Raw genomic sequence first — 15,514 nt, 5'->3', positions numbered from 1 at the left:
ATGTTCTTTACCGGGGAGTGGGGGGAGGGACAAAGTGTAATGCATCAAAAGATGCAGGCCTGCTTATGAATTATGCCTATTTGGTGAGCCTAGAACAAATAGTTTACAAATATGGTATACTACTAGGCAGATGTTTTGTCCCCTTAGTCAGGGAGTTTCCTTTGGATCTAATCTTCCAGCCTCTTGAGGACCGGGGGTGATCCACTGTCCTCTGAAACTACTTCCTGCTGGAATAGGAAGCTGTTGTCCAGGCCCAGGAAGGCTATAATATTAGGCAAAGGCCAGGGGGAAGGTTAGGGTAATGGGGTATTCATCAGAAGCATCGTTTGCTGGCCCAGCTGAGGACATGGGGAACAGTCACATCCGCTGGACCGGTTCACATCACCCTCCAGCAAGTCCAGGCCTTTCTGGATTTGTAGATGACCTGGGGCTGGTGGGGCGGCGAACATCATCTCTGAGGCAGTTGATAGTTTGTAGCTGATTTCTGGGTGGCGACTACCAGCCTAGTGGAGCTCTGCCAAGACAGATTTAGAATAAGGACGGGAACTAAAGTTCAAGAGCTTAAAGGAAACGCTTACATTTGGAGCTTCCCCATCAGGAATCGGTAACAACAGTCAGGGACCCTTAGGCTGCTGATTGACAGGTCTGGAGTCTGTCTGACCTCTGAGAGGTGGATTCAAGTCTCACGACATTTTCCATTTTTTGAAGCTTACATTGTGATCTACACTAAAAGTCTGTAAAACATCTTCAGTCCACCCGTGCCTTTGAGTCACAGTTGAAGCGATGGCTTCGGGTTAAAAGCATGTATGTTTTTTTCTGTCCAGAGGGCTGGACAGAGATTGGACAGTGCTGCAGTTTTAGCATGATGAGAAGCATATTTAAGTCTCTATTTGGATGACATCCAAAAGGAAATTTAAAATCTTGTGACTGACACTGAGGTGAGGCAGGAAGTAGGAGGTGGGACACTGGCAGGAAGAGAGAGGATTCTGGGAACTGGTAAGAGAGAAAAGAGAAATGGAAGAGACCAGGGAGGGAGACAGACCAAGGAAGCAGAGGAGCCGTGAAGGAGGAAGTGGGCCGGACCTGAGCGACAGGTAACTCAGAAAAGGTAACCATAGACTCCTTTGAATGGGTTAAGTAAGCTATGCACTAGCCAGGGGATGAACCAAAATGTGTGGCCCACCCATTTCCAGGAGGAGGACTAGGAAGGAAATGCAGATCTCTATGTTTCTTTTTCATTTTTACAGAAAACATATACAGGAAGCTAAATCAAACTTGTCCTTGTGAGGGGTTTGGGATTTAGCTCAGTGGTAGAGCGCTTGTCTAGCAAGCACAAGGCCCTGGGTTCGGTCCTCAGCTCTGAAAAAACAAACAAACAAAAAAATAACTTGTCCTTGTAAAGGGGTTGTATTTATAAATAATTTGATCATTTATGAGGTGACTACTATTCTGCACGTTTTAATTACCTTTAATAGTTTTTAATAGTTTATAAGTTAGTAGCTTTTATAAATTTATGAAATGTACCTTTTTCTTTTTATGGTTTTTCAAGACAGGGTTTCTCTGTGTAGTCCTGATTCTTCTGGCTCTATAGATCAGGCTGACTTTGAACTCACAGAGATTCCTCCTGCCTCTGCCTCCCAAGGGCTGGGATCAAACGTGCCTGCCACTACCACTTGGCTCAGGAGTTTGTAGTTTTGTTCCTGTTAAATTTAGCCTTAAAAAACTACAGCTCTTGAATTGAAGCTCTTTTAGTATAAAAGAGTACACCGTAGCTGTCCTCAGTCACACCAGAAGAGGGCATCAGATCCCAATAAAGATGGTTGTGAGCCACCATGTGGTTGCTGGGATTTGAACTCAGGACCTCTGGAAGGTGCTCTTAACCGCTGAGCCATTTCTGCGCCCCCTCCCCACCCCCAATTCTTTCATAGTGTGTCATTGCATAAGGTCACAGTTTCTTGTATGACTCAGTTTATCTAAACTAAGTTTAGTTAGACAAAGTTGACAAAGACAAGATGGTAGATATACTTTTTTTACATTTTATTTATTTATTTATTTGTTTGTTTGTTTGTTTGTTTGTTTGTTTTTACATTCTTGTCAGCCTCTGTTAGCCTGAAGAGAAGACCTTAGGTAAGGAGAGGCATTCTCTAGGTTCTTTGCCAGACCACTTAGGTCATCGTCTTCCTGCATCAGAGAATACAAATATTCCGGTTTCGGGTGGTCAGTCCTTGTGACTCTGACTTTAGTTGTCTGATGACAACATTGACATTGGGCGTTTTCAATTCCAGTGCAGTATTGCAGTATTGAGCACTTCCTCAGGGTGAGCCCTCGAACATTTAAACCACACTAACAAGAATAGTTAGCCAGAAGCAGAACTACAGGAGTTAAGAAATCAAGGTTAAGAGGGAGAGAGAGAGAGAGAGAGAGAGAGAGAGAGAGAGAGAGAGAGAGAAAGACTTGCCCCAAGACTGTAGACATTGATGGATTTGGTCTTTGGTCTTCAAGAACTATGTAGCTTTCTAACTAATTCTGTGTTATATGTTTTAAGCCAACTTTTGTCTTTTGTTACAGATTTTACATATTTCAAACCATTTCCAATAAATTTATAAACCCTGGGGTACAGTTTGAGACAGTTAAATGAAGTAATATTCTAATTGTTTTAGCCCCGCCTCATTAATTTTGTTTGTTTGTTTGTTCGTTTGTTTTGTTACCATTAAGTCAGGTGGTTTGCCTGACATAGGACAGAAACTTTCCAACTCCAGAGCCAGCTTTTCTTTTCATTTTTTTTCTAAAAAATATTCATTTTATGTATGTGAGTACAGTCACTGTCTTCAGACACACCAGAAGAGGGCATCAGATCCCATTACAGATGGGTGTGAACCACCATGTGGTTGCTGGGATTTGAACTCAGGACCTCTGGAAGAGCAGCCAGAGCTCTCAACCACTGAGCCGTCTCTCCAGCCCCAAAACCAGCTTTTCAATACAACACAATAGCACAAATAGCACAAGACAGTATTTCAACATTACCCATACCCAAGAGACATTTGAATCCCTGCTAAACTGAATCCAGTCACCAGAGAGAAGTTTCCAGCTTTAGCTATTGAAGTCGTTGGCAAGCAGCAGTGGTGGATTTGGGCCTGGGTGGGGAGTTGGGAGTGGGGTGGGCGGTGCACATAGCTGGTCAGGGAGGCTTGTTATGGAGGAAGGTGTCTACATTGCCCCAACGTGACTGAGTGGGAGTGGCAGCCACTAGAGCTTGATCTGACTCCCAAGTCTGTCTGTAACTGGAGAAGATTCACTGAGGCTTGGAAACACATACAAGGAAGGGAGACAGAAGAAAGGAAGGAACCCAGAGCACCTGACAGAACCCAGGACATGCAGGAGACTGAGGTAGCAAATGAAACCCACACAGCAGAAGGAGGACAACAGAGTGGGAGGGGTATCCAAGGTTCGCCAGTTTGACTGATGTGGTTTCTGTTGTTCTTGCCTTTGTTTCGTTTTGTTTTTTTCAGATAGGAGGCTTTTTCTCAAATTATTCTTTGCACAATCCAGGCTCGGGGAACCTGTCAGAGACTTCCTGTTAGTTTAGATAGTCTGGGCCTCTCTGAGTTCTGTCTCAGCTCCTGGTAATGCCTGCCTGCCTGACATTCGTCCCGGGCCTATCCAATCTCTTGCAACTCTTTCCCCATCAAGGAAGGTCCTCGGGGTTCCTGAGTTCTGTTGTGCAGCCAAGGTGTTGAAACCCTGACCAATGGGCACTCGGGTTCCAAGGTTTCTAGTTTCTCAGGCCTTGGTCTTGTCAGGGTGTCTTCAGAACCCTAGGATAGGTCAAAAAAAGAACTGATGGTTCCAGTGGAATTCCCAAATAACCAGAAATAAGCTGATGGACTACACAACTTCTTAAAAAAAATTTTTTTTTCGGAGCTGGGGACCGAACCCAGGGCCTTGTGCTTGCTAGGCAAGCGCTCTACCACTGAGCTAAATCCCCAACCAGTACACAACTTCTTGATCGTTGTCCTGGACAGGGAAAATGTTGGATCTCATCAGATACCGGTCTCCACAGGCCCAGAATGGGATCCACAGAACCAGAACAGAAGCATAAACAGCAACAGATATTACAGAAAGAGTTAAAAAAAAAAAAAGTTTCAGGGCTGGAGACATGGCTCAGCGGTTAAGAGCACTGACTGCTCTTCCAGAGGTCCTGAGTTCAATTCCCAGCAACCACATGGTGGCTCACAACCATCTGTACTTATTACATAAAATAAATAACAAATTTATTTTTAAAAAAAAGTTTCTGTGACTCACTAGAGGAGACCTCAATTTAAAAAAAAAAAAAAAAGGGGGTTGGGGATTTAGCTCAGTGGTAGAGCGCTTGCCTAGTAAGCGCAAGGCCCTGGGTTCGGTCCTCAGCTCCGGGGGGGGGGGGGGGAAGAAAAGAATAAAGGTGCTTGCTGTTTTCTTTTTGTCAATTCTGTCGGGCAGTCTGCCAAACCAAAGTGTCTCAGAACCTTGGGATGTCTCCAAGGTGTGTATGTACCCTCTAGAGAGCTTCTCTTTAGTCCCAGAGGGCCAAGGGTTGAGTTATGGTCTTGATCTGGCTGGGGCCTCCAAACGTTAATCCCAAAGATGGGAGGAGAAAGACCAACTAGTCCAAATCATCATGGCTAATTAATTAAAGCAAACAAGTAATTAAAGCAATCCTTGTATTCATGTACACGAGCTGCCTTCCCCTAAGGTGGTGTTCGAGAGATCAACCTTGGATGCAAGAAAGACAAGGTGTTTATAGCTCAGGCATAGGGGGATTGCAAATAGGGGACTTGGTGGGCAAACTAGGCTTGATTATAGGAGCAGAACATGGCGTAATAAGTTAGTCATAACAACCTCCTGAAACAAAGATAGCGTCGAAAGGCTGGTGTAACACAGTAGTGATGACAACCTTTTGAAATGAAGATAGGGTTGCAGGGTGATTTTACACACACACACACACACACACACACACACACACACACACACACACACCTTTTTGAAACGAAGACATGGTTTCCATTTCCTGGAAGAGGCAATACAGACCCACTCGTAACTAAGTGTACAGGTGGGGCCTAGCCGATTCCTGGAGCATCAGTTATAGGTAGGAATGGACTTGTTTTGTCTTTACTATAAGGTATCTTTTAAGCCTAAAATGGAGGCAGGCTTGTTCATTAAGTGGAAGAGGTGGGAAGAGCTAAGTTGCTAGCATGGTCTTTGGAATGTGTTAGCAGGTACTTGGGATGCTGATGCTGAGGGAAACTAGAGATCAGCAGAACCTTTGATAGGCTGTAGGGACCACAGGTCGCCATGTGTGCCTTCTGCCACACTTAGGTAAATGACTCCCTTTGGTAGATAGGACCAGTGTCACAAGTTCCTGAGGAATGCTGGCTTTTATCTAACGACCAGAAATCCTCCTGTCGTCCAGGCGGAGTTCATTGGCCTGCCTTTTAAAGTTCAGGGAACTGGAGTTTAATTTGAACCTAACAAATGGCTTTTCCCCTGTGACACCCACGGTCTCGGCCCTGAATCTAGGGATCCGGGATATGCTTGGGGGTGGGATGCAAACAAACTAAGCTTGGTTTCGACAAAACTTAGGCCTTTCAGGGAAGTAAGAGTAGTCAGGAAATAGAGAAGAGTTGTGGGAGGCATCCCTGGCCTGAAAGGGGAACTTGACAGGGGCCTTCCCACATGTGTGGGCCTCTCACAAGCTGTGGGGCTCTGCAGTGAGCTGATCCTGTCCCAGGCCGGATTTCTAAAGATTACTGGGAGCAAAATGAGTCACCAAGGGAAGATCCAAACGTGTGCGATACTCACTGAGACCGAAGCTGATCGGGACAGACCCAGCAGGGGGGAACAGAGGGTGTCTGCACATATATGCTGCCTGTGGAGTGAGCCCTGGTACTGGGTGTTAAGTCTAAAGAGCCCTCCCCAAGCCATCAAAATGGCATTGGCACTGACGCTGTGCTGTCCTACATGACAGCCTGGCTGAGCTCAAGATACACTCTGGCAGGGTGGGTGAACAGACGGATGGACACACACCTTACACTCAGCCATCCTTAGAAATCTGTCTGTCAGAAAGAACCACAACTTCTCCTGTGTTCTTTCACCTCAGGCAAATGAGGAACAGACCTGTTACCATTTATCTCTAATGTGCCAAAGCTTCTACACTACCGCCCTGGCTCTTCTGTGGAGGTCACGATGCAAACAGTCCCCATTGCTACTCTAACTTCCAGGCTGCTCCAGTGTACAGGCTCCGCCCCACCTCCACCTGTTTCCTTGCTAACTGGCAAGGTTTTTCCCGTCTTTTCTGTTATACTCTGTGCCCCTCAGAGGCGGTCATGGGAGCTTTGAACTCCCCCAAATAAACCTTCTTTCCTCGTATGGTGTGACCTAGTTTGATGGTTTTGTTGCATAAAGGACTGAGGGAAAGGGATCTTTGATTTTCAGTGTCAGTCCCATTTGGCTGCTGCTGGGGAAACTGAGTCTGAAAGGGAGCAATGGCTGTTACTGACCCTAAGCATTACTCAGAGGCTGGTGCCCTGGGAAAGGGGTGGGAGACGGGACAGGTACACAGGCTCTAGCCGAATCACACTCAAGCATCAAGGATAAGGAGTGTGGGGGTGAAGGAGTGAGGGAGACCTCACATTCCAGAATCTTCCACCAGTCAGAAAACACTAGGCTCTAGGGCGAGTCTAAGAGTAAAAGAAATCGTCCAGGCCTCAGGCTCTTTCTGCGGAGAGAGACCATAGACGCGCATGCCGGCTGAGGAGAGTGTGGGAGAGAGGTCATCATACTGCAGTGAACTGAAAGACAGGGTGTGCTCTGTGGACAGTCAGAGGGTGAAGTGTAAGTTGAAACTGTGAGCACAGCATGGTGGCCAGCTGGGGCTGGCACGAATTCCAGCAGAGCTGCTGCGTAAATAAATGATACCCTGTGCGTGAGAAAGCAGGACACCTGGGCCTTCCGTTTGCGTCTTCAAGAAGGAGCTGGGAGGGCATTGCCTTTTGCTCTCTTTCTCCAAAAATCAGCATCCTTCCCCCACACTCCCAAGTGAGAACAAGAAGCAGGAACGTCAATCTTCTCTCTAGGGAGAGTTTCTGTCTTGTTTTGTGGGTTTGGTTGGTGGGTTGGTTTTCTGGTTTGTTTTTTTTGTTTTTCAGACATGGTCTCATCGCCGTTGCTCAGACTGGCTTCAAACTGCTGGGCTTGAGGTCGGAGCTGTAATACAATGTTACTTCCCGTGATGTTCTTCCAGGGGACCCAAGTTTGGTTTGCAGCATCTGAGTCCAACAGCCTGGAGGTTACAGAAGAGGAGGAGCCTTTTGGCCTCTGTGGACACCTGCACTTACACACACATATCCAAACACACGCGCGCGCGCGCACACACACACACACACACACACACACAAATAAAACAAATCTTTCTGTTGTTTTTGTCTCACAATGGTGACACAGGGTCTTTCTACATAGCCCTGGCGGTCTTGGAACTTGCTATGTAGATGAGTCTGTCTTTACACTGGTGAAGAGATCCACGGATGTGCCTCCAGAGGTGTGCCACAGGGCCAGGCTGATTTGTTAAGGAAGGCTCGAAGGGGTTGGGGGAGGGGCAGCTCAAGCTTTGCAAGCACTTTTTCTTTTTCTTTTCTTTTTTTTTTTTTTTTTTGAGACAGGGTTTCTCTGTGCAGCCTTGGCTGTTCTAGATCTGCCTGCTTCTGCCCCACAAGTGCTAGGAGGAAGGTATTTCTTTAAAAAACATTTTTTTTTAAGGGACTGGAGAGAAGGCTCAGTGGTTAAGTGGCTACTCTTCCAGAAGACCTGGGTTTGATTCACGACATCTACTTGTTGGTTTAGGACCCTCTGTAACTCCAGTCCCAGGGGATCTTCTGGATTTCTTGGGTGTGGGACATGCACATGGTGCACAAAGTTACATGTAGGGAAAACACCCCTACACACAAGCCATTTGGCATTTATTTACTGTGTGATTTGTGCTCACGGGTGACAAAGCAAGCCCTTGGAAATCAGAAGACATCTTGCAGGAGTCAGTTTTCTCCTTCTCCACGCAGAAGCCAGGGCTCAAACTCATGTCAGGCTTCACCCACTAAGCCATCTTGCCAGCCAAAGGAGGCTATTTCTTTCTTTCTTTTTTTGTTAAATGTTTATTTATTTATTTTATGTATATGAGTACACTGTAGCTGTCTTCAGACACACCAGAAGAGGGCATCAGATCCCATTACAGGTGGTTGTGAGCCACCATGTGGTTGCTGGGATTTGAACTCAGGACCTCTGGAAGAGCAGTCAGTGCTCTTTTTTTTTTTTTTTTCTATTCTTTTTTTTAGAGCTGGGGACTGAACCCAGGGCCTTGCGCTTGCTAGGCAAGCGCTCTACCACTGAGCCAAATCCCCAACCCCCAGTCAGTGCTCTTAACCACTGAGCCATCTCTCCAGCCGCCGGGAAGCTATTTCTTTATGCACTTTTATTGATTGATTGATTGATTGATTGATTGGGCATGGGAGTGTGTGTGACAAGTTGTCAGATGACAAATTGCAAGAATCAGTCCTGTCTTTTTATCACGTGGTTTCCAGGAATTCGACTCAGGTTGTTTGGTTTTTGAAAATACGACTGAGTTCATTTTTCTACCGGTCATCCACTACTGGCAGAGAGACCCCATTGGAGAAACTAAATTGTCCTTGGCGAGCAGATGTCACTTGGAGGTAGCTCTTTGGTTAGGGATGAGACCCCCTTCTGTCTTAAACCTGCAAGGCTCTTGCTAATCACACAGATTCGAGGAGGAAACCATTGACCCAATCACCATGGCCTAATTCATCAAAGTAAGCTTCGTTTTTAATTCATGTACATGGGGCTGTCTCTCCCTAGGATGGGGTTCAAGAGATCAGCCTTGGACATGGAGAAAATAAGGACTTTTTTTAAAAAAAAATATAATCCAGAAGTAGGAAGTTTCCAAATGGGGGATTTGGTAGGCAAAGAGTTGGGGGTACAGAAACAGAACACAAGCACAAGGAAGTGCTCGTGACAACCCCTTGAAACAGAGTCATGGTTGCCAAGCGCTCATCACAAGCCAGCAACATGATGACCATAGTAACAATGTGGTCCCCTTCGAGAGCCCGGGACACTTTGTTTGGTAATTAAAACATTTATAAAAGTGAGGATGAGGCCCCTGTGAAGGAGACGGTGATCCAGGGGAGGGCCAGAGGAGAGGGAACTGGTAGCCCATACACCGAAGGAGGGTTGAGGTTGAAGTTTTTCTGGTCCCTGACTCTAGGCTCCATCTCAAACCAGTCAGAGTTTGTTGGTGTGGAAACAGCATTGTTTGTGGAGGGGGGCACAGATGCTGTTCTGTAGCAGCCAAGAAGCTGAGGCTGATGGGGTGTCTGCTGTGGGTTTTTGGAGAGCTTTTGGGAGAGCTTCACTGATACCTAACAGCTTCCGTCCAACTGTTTCAGTTCTAGTCTCCAAAACAAAGTCCAGAGTGGCAAGAAGAGGCATGAGTGGGTGCCCAATGGCCCCTTAGTCTCCTTTTAGAAGTCACCAGTGATGGTTTGCATATGCTCAGCCCACAGAGTGGCACTATTAGAAGTTGTGACCTTTTTTGGAGGAAGTTTGTCACTGTAGGGGTGGGCTTGGAGGCCCTCCTCCTAGCTGCCCGAGGGTGCCCAGTCTGTTCCTGGCTTCCTTCAGATGAAGATGTAGAACTCTCAGCTCCTCCTGCACCATGTCTGCCTGGATGCTGCCTTGTTCCTGCCTTGATGATAAAGGACTGAACCTCTGAACCTGTAAGACAGTCCCAATTAAATGGTGTCGTTGATAAGACTTGTCTTGGTCACGGTGTCTGTTCACAGCAGTACAACCCTAAGACATCACCCAAACTTCTTTTAGGGGCTTAGGGTTCAGTAACTGCTTCAAGGTTACAGAAAGGCAAAGAGAGGGTGGCAGCAGTTAGAATAGCTCAGAAGAGGGTTCATCCAAGGAGCTGCCAAAGATCCAGAAAGTAAGTCAGAAGGTAATATCTGTATAACCTTGTGGGGAACATTAAGAAACAAAGTTACGGCATCCGGCCATGAGGCAGTTGGTGGTCTCCATCTTCGATTTCTGGTTACCTGAAAAGCAGCCATTTAACCCCAACCCTGGACCCTTCAGAGTTTAAGCCCACGCTGCTCCGGGTGTCCCGGGACCTTAGGGTTCAGGAGGGGTGAGTCAGAATTCAGCCGAATTTACCATGGGGGCTACCGATCACCCCAACGGCCATTCCCCATGATTGATGAGGGTGAGGAAGTCACCGAGGAGACCTTGAATTCTGACATTCAGAAACTGAAGGAGAAGCAGGACATGCTGGACAAGGAGATCTCCCAGCTAATAGCAGAGGGCTACCGTGTGATTGAGTTCTATGAATACAACAACATCAAGAACACGTCGCAGATGCTGCCGGGCAAACCGACTGTGACTCGAGGTGTTACCACCAAGGAGTCATATCTGGATTTTGATCTAAACCCAAATGACTGAGCAGCTCCTCGGAGATCTCTATCTGCAGTCCACAGGGACAGGAGGATGGAGGCATAAGAGGCAGAGAGCCCAGACAGTATTTTCGTATGGTTTCCAGATTTAAAAAAATGCTAAAAGCCCTCCAGAGTTTGGAGTGGGTCCTAGAGAAGAGGGGTCTTGGGAGGTGTGGGTATTGTCAGTGCTAAGGTTTCTAAACATTTCTTGTGAGTGGATGTGTGGTTGTCCCTTTTGTTAATAAACCTATGAGCAACAAAAAAAAAAAAAAAAAGAAAAGAAAAGAAAGAAAGAGGGGTTGGGGATTTAGCTCAGTGGTAGAGCGCTTGCCTAGGAAGCGCAAGGCCCTGGGTTCGGTCCCCAGCTCCGGAAAAAAAAAAAAAAAAAAGAAAGAAAGAAAGTTAGTTAGTTACAAGGAGAAATCTTTTTCTTCTTTTTTAAAAAAAATTTTATCTTCATTATTTTTATTGGATATTTTTCTTCATTATTTTTATTGGATATTTTTTTATTTACATTTCAAATGTTATTCCCTTTTCAGGTTTCCCATCCATAAGCCCCCTATCCCATCCCCCTCCCCTTCTTCTATAAGGGTGTTCCCCTCTCCCTAACCACCCCCCTTCCCACCTCCCCACCCTGACATTCCCCTACACTGGGGGGTCCACAAGGAGAAATCTTTACAGTAAGATTAGCATTAGTCAGTATAACATGAGGTTAAATTAAAAAATTAACACATTAAATATAACTGTGACACACCGTGTGCCAGGAACCAGATCTGGGACCCCTGCAGAAAACAAAAGTGCTCTTAATTGAAGGGACATCTCTCCAGCAAGTCCCACCCCCACCACCCATTTAAAAAAAAAAATCCTAACAGGGACTGTGGTGGTGCAGGTCTTTAATCCCAGCACTAGGGAGGCAGAGGAAGGTGGATCTTTGAGTTCGAGGCCAGTCTGGTCTACAGAGAAAGTCCCAGGACAGCCACAACAAGCAGAACAGCGGTACACTTAAAATAAAAATGAAGGTGAAAAAGTCAGAAAAGACAGAGGGGGGCGTGGGGTGCATATGCACACTTTAGATGTCTGCAGCGGCTGAATGAGGGGCCTTAGTTCCCCTGGAACTGGAGTTCTGGACAGTTGTGAATGATCTGTTGTGCGTGCTGGGAACTGAACCTGAACTTCTGCAAAAGCAGCTCTTAACTACTGAGAAATCTCTCCACAGATAGCTTCTTTCCTATCTTCCTTCCTCCCTCCCACCCCCACCCCGTCTCCCCTCTCCTTTTTGATTCTTTTATTATTTTTTTTTTTTTTTGGTTCTTTTTTTCGGAGCTGGGGACCGAACCCAGGGCCTTGCGCTTCCTAGGTAAGCGTTCTACCACTGAGCTAAATCCCCAGCCCCCTCCTTTTTGATTCTTTTTTGAGACTGTGTGCAAACCTAGCTGACCCCCTGTGTGAACAACCCCCGTGTCCCAAGTGCTGGGATTTAAAGGCGCTACCCCCACACCAGGCTTTCACCAGATTTTTATAAAGGTTTATTAAATGCTTCTAGGCCGCCAAAGAAGAATACGGGAAGATACACACATAACATAAAATTCACAAACTTTTTTCAGAGCCGAAGATTTTGAAATCCAGGGCTTCAGCTAAGCTATTCCCTGCAACAGCGGTAGCCCAGAAAGCGTTCTGTGACGTCGTCGTCATCTCGTCGTATCTCTAGAAGTTTTTGGTCTTGCACAACTGAAATCCTTCCCGGCTGAGCCAGAGCTCTGCCCTGCTCCAGATCAGTTGCTGTTTGTCCCTGCATGCCTTTCCTGTATCTGTGGCTTTGACCGTTGTAGCTTCTGCATGTGAGTGGAATCCCGCCCTAGTTACCTGTGAGCCCCAAGACTTACCCATGTTCCCATGTGTGTCTCCCTTTCAACACGTTTCCCCCACTGTAAGCGAAGTCTACATTATGGTAGCGGCTCATCCATCACTGGGCTGCCTCTCCTGTTGGCTGCTAGGACGGCGATGTGCAAACGTCTCTCTCAAAGCTCTTGTTTTAGATTTATTTCTTCGATTCTTCACGCGTGTAGCAGTTTTACCTGTATGTATGCATTGGGTCACCTATGTGCCTGCTGCCAGAGGAGGTCGGAAAAGGCCATCAGATCTCCTAGAGCTGGAGTTACAGATGGTTGTAAACCACCATGTAGGTACTGAGATCTGAACTCAGGTCCTCTGCAAGAGCAGCTGCTGCTCTAACCACTGAGCCTTCTCTCCAGATTCCCTAGTTTCAGTTTTTCTGAGCATCTAGTCGCATGGAATCACTGAGTCGGAAATTATTCCTTTTTTTTTTTTTTTTTTTTTTTTTAATGTAGGGTTTTATTCTGCAGCCCTGGCTGACCTTGAACATTCCCATCTTAGCCTTCTGGATTCTGAGATTCGAGGTGTGTGCCACCATCACCAGCCCAACTAGTAATCCTGGTTGGTTACGATGGTGTAGGGCGTGGGAGAAGAAGGCACTAGTCCTGTGGTGGCCTGTGCAAGTCAGAGGACAACTTCGTAAGCACAGCTGATTCTTGCCTTCTACTGCTATGTAGGTTCCAGGGTTCAGACTCAAGCTGCCAGGCTTACTGGGCAAGCGCTTTACCCACTGAACCATTGTCTCAGCCACTAGAAGTGTGTGTGTGTGTGTGTGTGTGTGTGTGTGTGTGTGTGTGTGTGTATGTGTGTATGTGTGTTTATGTAGTGTATGTGTGTGTATTTGTGTGTGTGTGTGTGTGTGTGTGTGTGTGTGTATGTCTGTCTGTCTGTATGTATGTATGTGTGTGAAGGGGACAGGAGCCTCAGCTGCCTCCCTGAACGTCAGAAATGACAGAAACATTTGCGGCGGTAGGGAAAATAAAGTCATCTGGCATAGCAATCAGGGCTGTGGCTTCTTCCTCTTCCTATTCCAACTTGTGGGTATCAGATTCGAGAAGAACCTCTGACCTGGTGAGGGTGCAGCACCCTGGCTTTCATCTGGGCATTGCCAAAACAGGGAAGGAAAAAAATTCCTCCTCACTCTAAGCCACTTCCCCAGACCCAGAACCAGTTTCACTTTGGGTCGAGGCTCTGCTCTGTGCTTTCTCAAGGCCGCTGTGGGAATCCCAAGAGGTACCTCCCTGGGCCTCTCCGTTTAAATACCCAACCTGTATTTTACCCCCGTTACAGGGTGCCGATTTACAAAGGACACTTTACAAAAGAGGATATAGCAGGTGGCAGCTAAGAGAAGAGTCAGGGGTACAAGGGACGCAGGTAGGGAAGATGGCTGCTGGCTAGGAAGTACTCCATTAGCGTGAGCATACGAGGTCACAGTTCAGTCCCTGTTCACAGCATGGCTTCCGTGGGAAGTGTTCTTTATGCTTCCAAATTTGGTGGTTTCAAACAAATTTTATCTTTAAATTGTGGGTCTGTGTGTACTCGCCTGTGTGTTTGCATTTGCATGGGTGCTTGGGGGGCAGACATAGGTGGATCTGAGTTCAAGGCCAGCCTGGTCTATAGTGTGAGTTCTAGGACAGCCGGGGTTACACAGTAAAACCTTGTCTTGAAAAACAAAAGAAAAAGAAGAGAAAAGAGGGTAAGGAGGTGGAGGAGAGCTAAACAAAAAAAGAAAGAAAAGAAAAATGAGACACAGGGTCTCACTGTGTAGCTCTGGCCAGCCTTGAACTTGCTCTGTAGACCAGGCTGGCCTTGAACTACCTGGTCTACTTGATCCACCTGCCTCTACCTAAGTGCTGGACCACCAGCCTTGTCAAAAATTAGTAACATATACAGTATGTGTTTTCAGGCAAGGTTATGTATCTCAGGCTGATCTTGAACTCACTGTGTTCTGAGGATAACGCTGAACTTCTGACCCTCCTGCCTCTACCTCCCAACACCATGTTCTGTTTATGCCTGCATAACAGACTTCCTGCATGCCGGGAAAGACTTCTACAAACTGAGTTACAGCCCCAGCCACAAGAAGTGGTTTTGAGACAGAGTCTGATTATGTAGCTCTGGCTGGCCTGGAACTGTAGGTAGACCAGGGTAGACTCGAACTCACAGAGATTTGCATACCTCTGCCCCCAAGAACTGGGCTTAAAGATTAAAGGTGTAAGTCACCATGTCTGGCTTTTTCAAGGTTTAAGACTTAAGAGGTGTGTGTGTGTGTGTGTGTGTGTGTGTGTGTGTGTGTGTGTGTGTGTGCCTAGAGAGAGCCCAGAAGAGGGTGATTCCTGGAGCTGGCTTTACAGGTAGTCATGAACTGACTGATTTGAGTCCTCCGTACAGCACTCTTCTTAACTACCGGGTCATCCCTCCAGCCTCTAGAACATTTGAAACTTGGAAACCTAGCTCTTACGAGTTTCACTCACGTCCAACTCTTCTGTGGTCATTATTAAGGAAGCCTGCTTCTGCTTTGAATAAAATGGGAGGAAAGGAGGAGAGATGAGTCAGAGGTTAAGAGCACAGGCTGCTTTTGCACAGGTTGGACTCCTAGCATCGCCACGGTGGCTCACAATTGCCTGTAACTCCAGTTCCAGGACATCTGACACCCTCAACACAGACACACGCACCGGCAAAACGCCAATGTGCGTGAAATAAAACTGAAAGGAATCCTTTTTAGATTTACTGACTTTACCTTACATGCATGAGTGTTTTGCCAGCATATGTGTCTTGCGTCAAGTTACTGTTGGGGTTACCAACAGTTGTGTGAGCTGGCGTGTGGGTGCTGGGAATGAGCCTGGGGTCGCCTGAGGGAAGTCTTTTTTTTTTTTTAAAGATTTATTCATTTATTATATATAAGTACACTATAGCTGTCTCCAGACACACCAGAAGAGGGCATCAGATCTCATTACAGATGGTTGCGAGCCACCATGTGGTTGCTGGGAATTGAACTCAGGACCTCTGGAAGAGCAGTCGAGTGCTCTTAACCGCCGAGCCATCTCTCCAGCCCCTGAGGGAAATCTTAACCGATGGCCATTTCTCTA

General features: G+C 46.6%; 1 long non-coding RNA gene and 1 pseudogene across 2 annotated transcripts; both read left to right on the top strand.

The window, feature by feature from the left end:
• Nucleotides 1–998: 998 nt before the first annotated feature.
• Nucleotides 999–7,465, top strand: LOC148006084 (uncharacterized). Of its 2 annotated transcripts, none has more exons than XR_015621190.1 (2): nt 999–1,094; nt 7,185–7,465. It is a non-coding gene; the product is annotated as an uncharacterized LOC148006084 (long non-coding RNA). The 2 variants fall into 2 exon arrangements; XR_015621189.1 differs by having other exon boundaries at nt 999–1,108.
• A 2,641-nt stretch (nt 7,466–10,106) lies between these two features.
• Nucleotides 10,107–10,611, top strand: Swi5l1 (SWI5 homologous recombination repair protein like 1; annotated as a pseudogene).
• Nucleotides 10,612–15,514: the final 4,903 nt, after the last annotated feature.

Source organism: Rattus norvegicus, chromosome 5, assembly GCF_021556685.1.
Source record: "Rattus norvegicus strain SHRSP/BbbUtx chromosome 5, alternate assembly SHRSP_T2T, whole genome shotgun sequence".
Classification (NCBI taxonomy): Eukaryota; Metazoa; Chordata; class Mammalia; order Rodentia; family Muridae; genus Rattus; species Rattus norvegicus.
The sequence above is the reverse complement of the archived record's forward strand: the minus strand, read 5'-3'. Positions and strand labels throughout refer to the sequence as shown.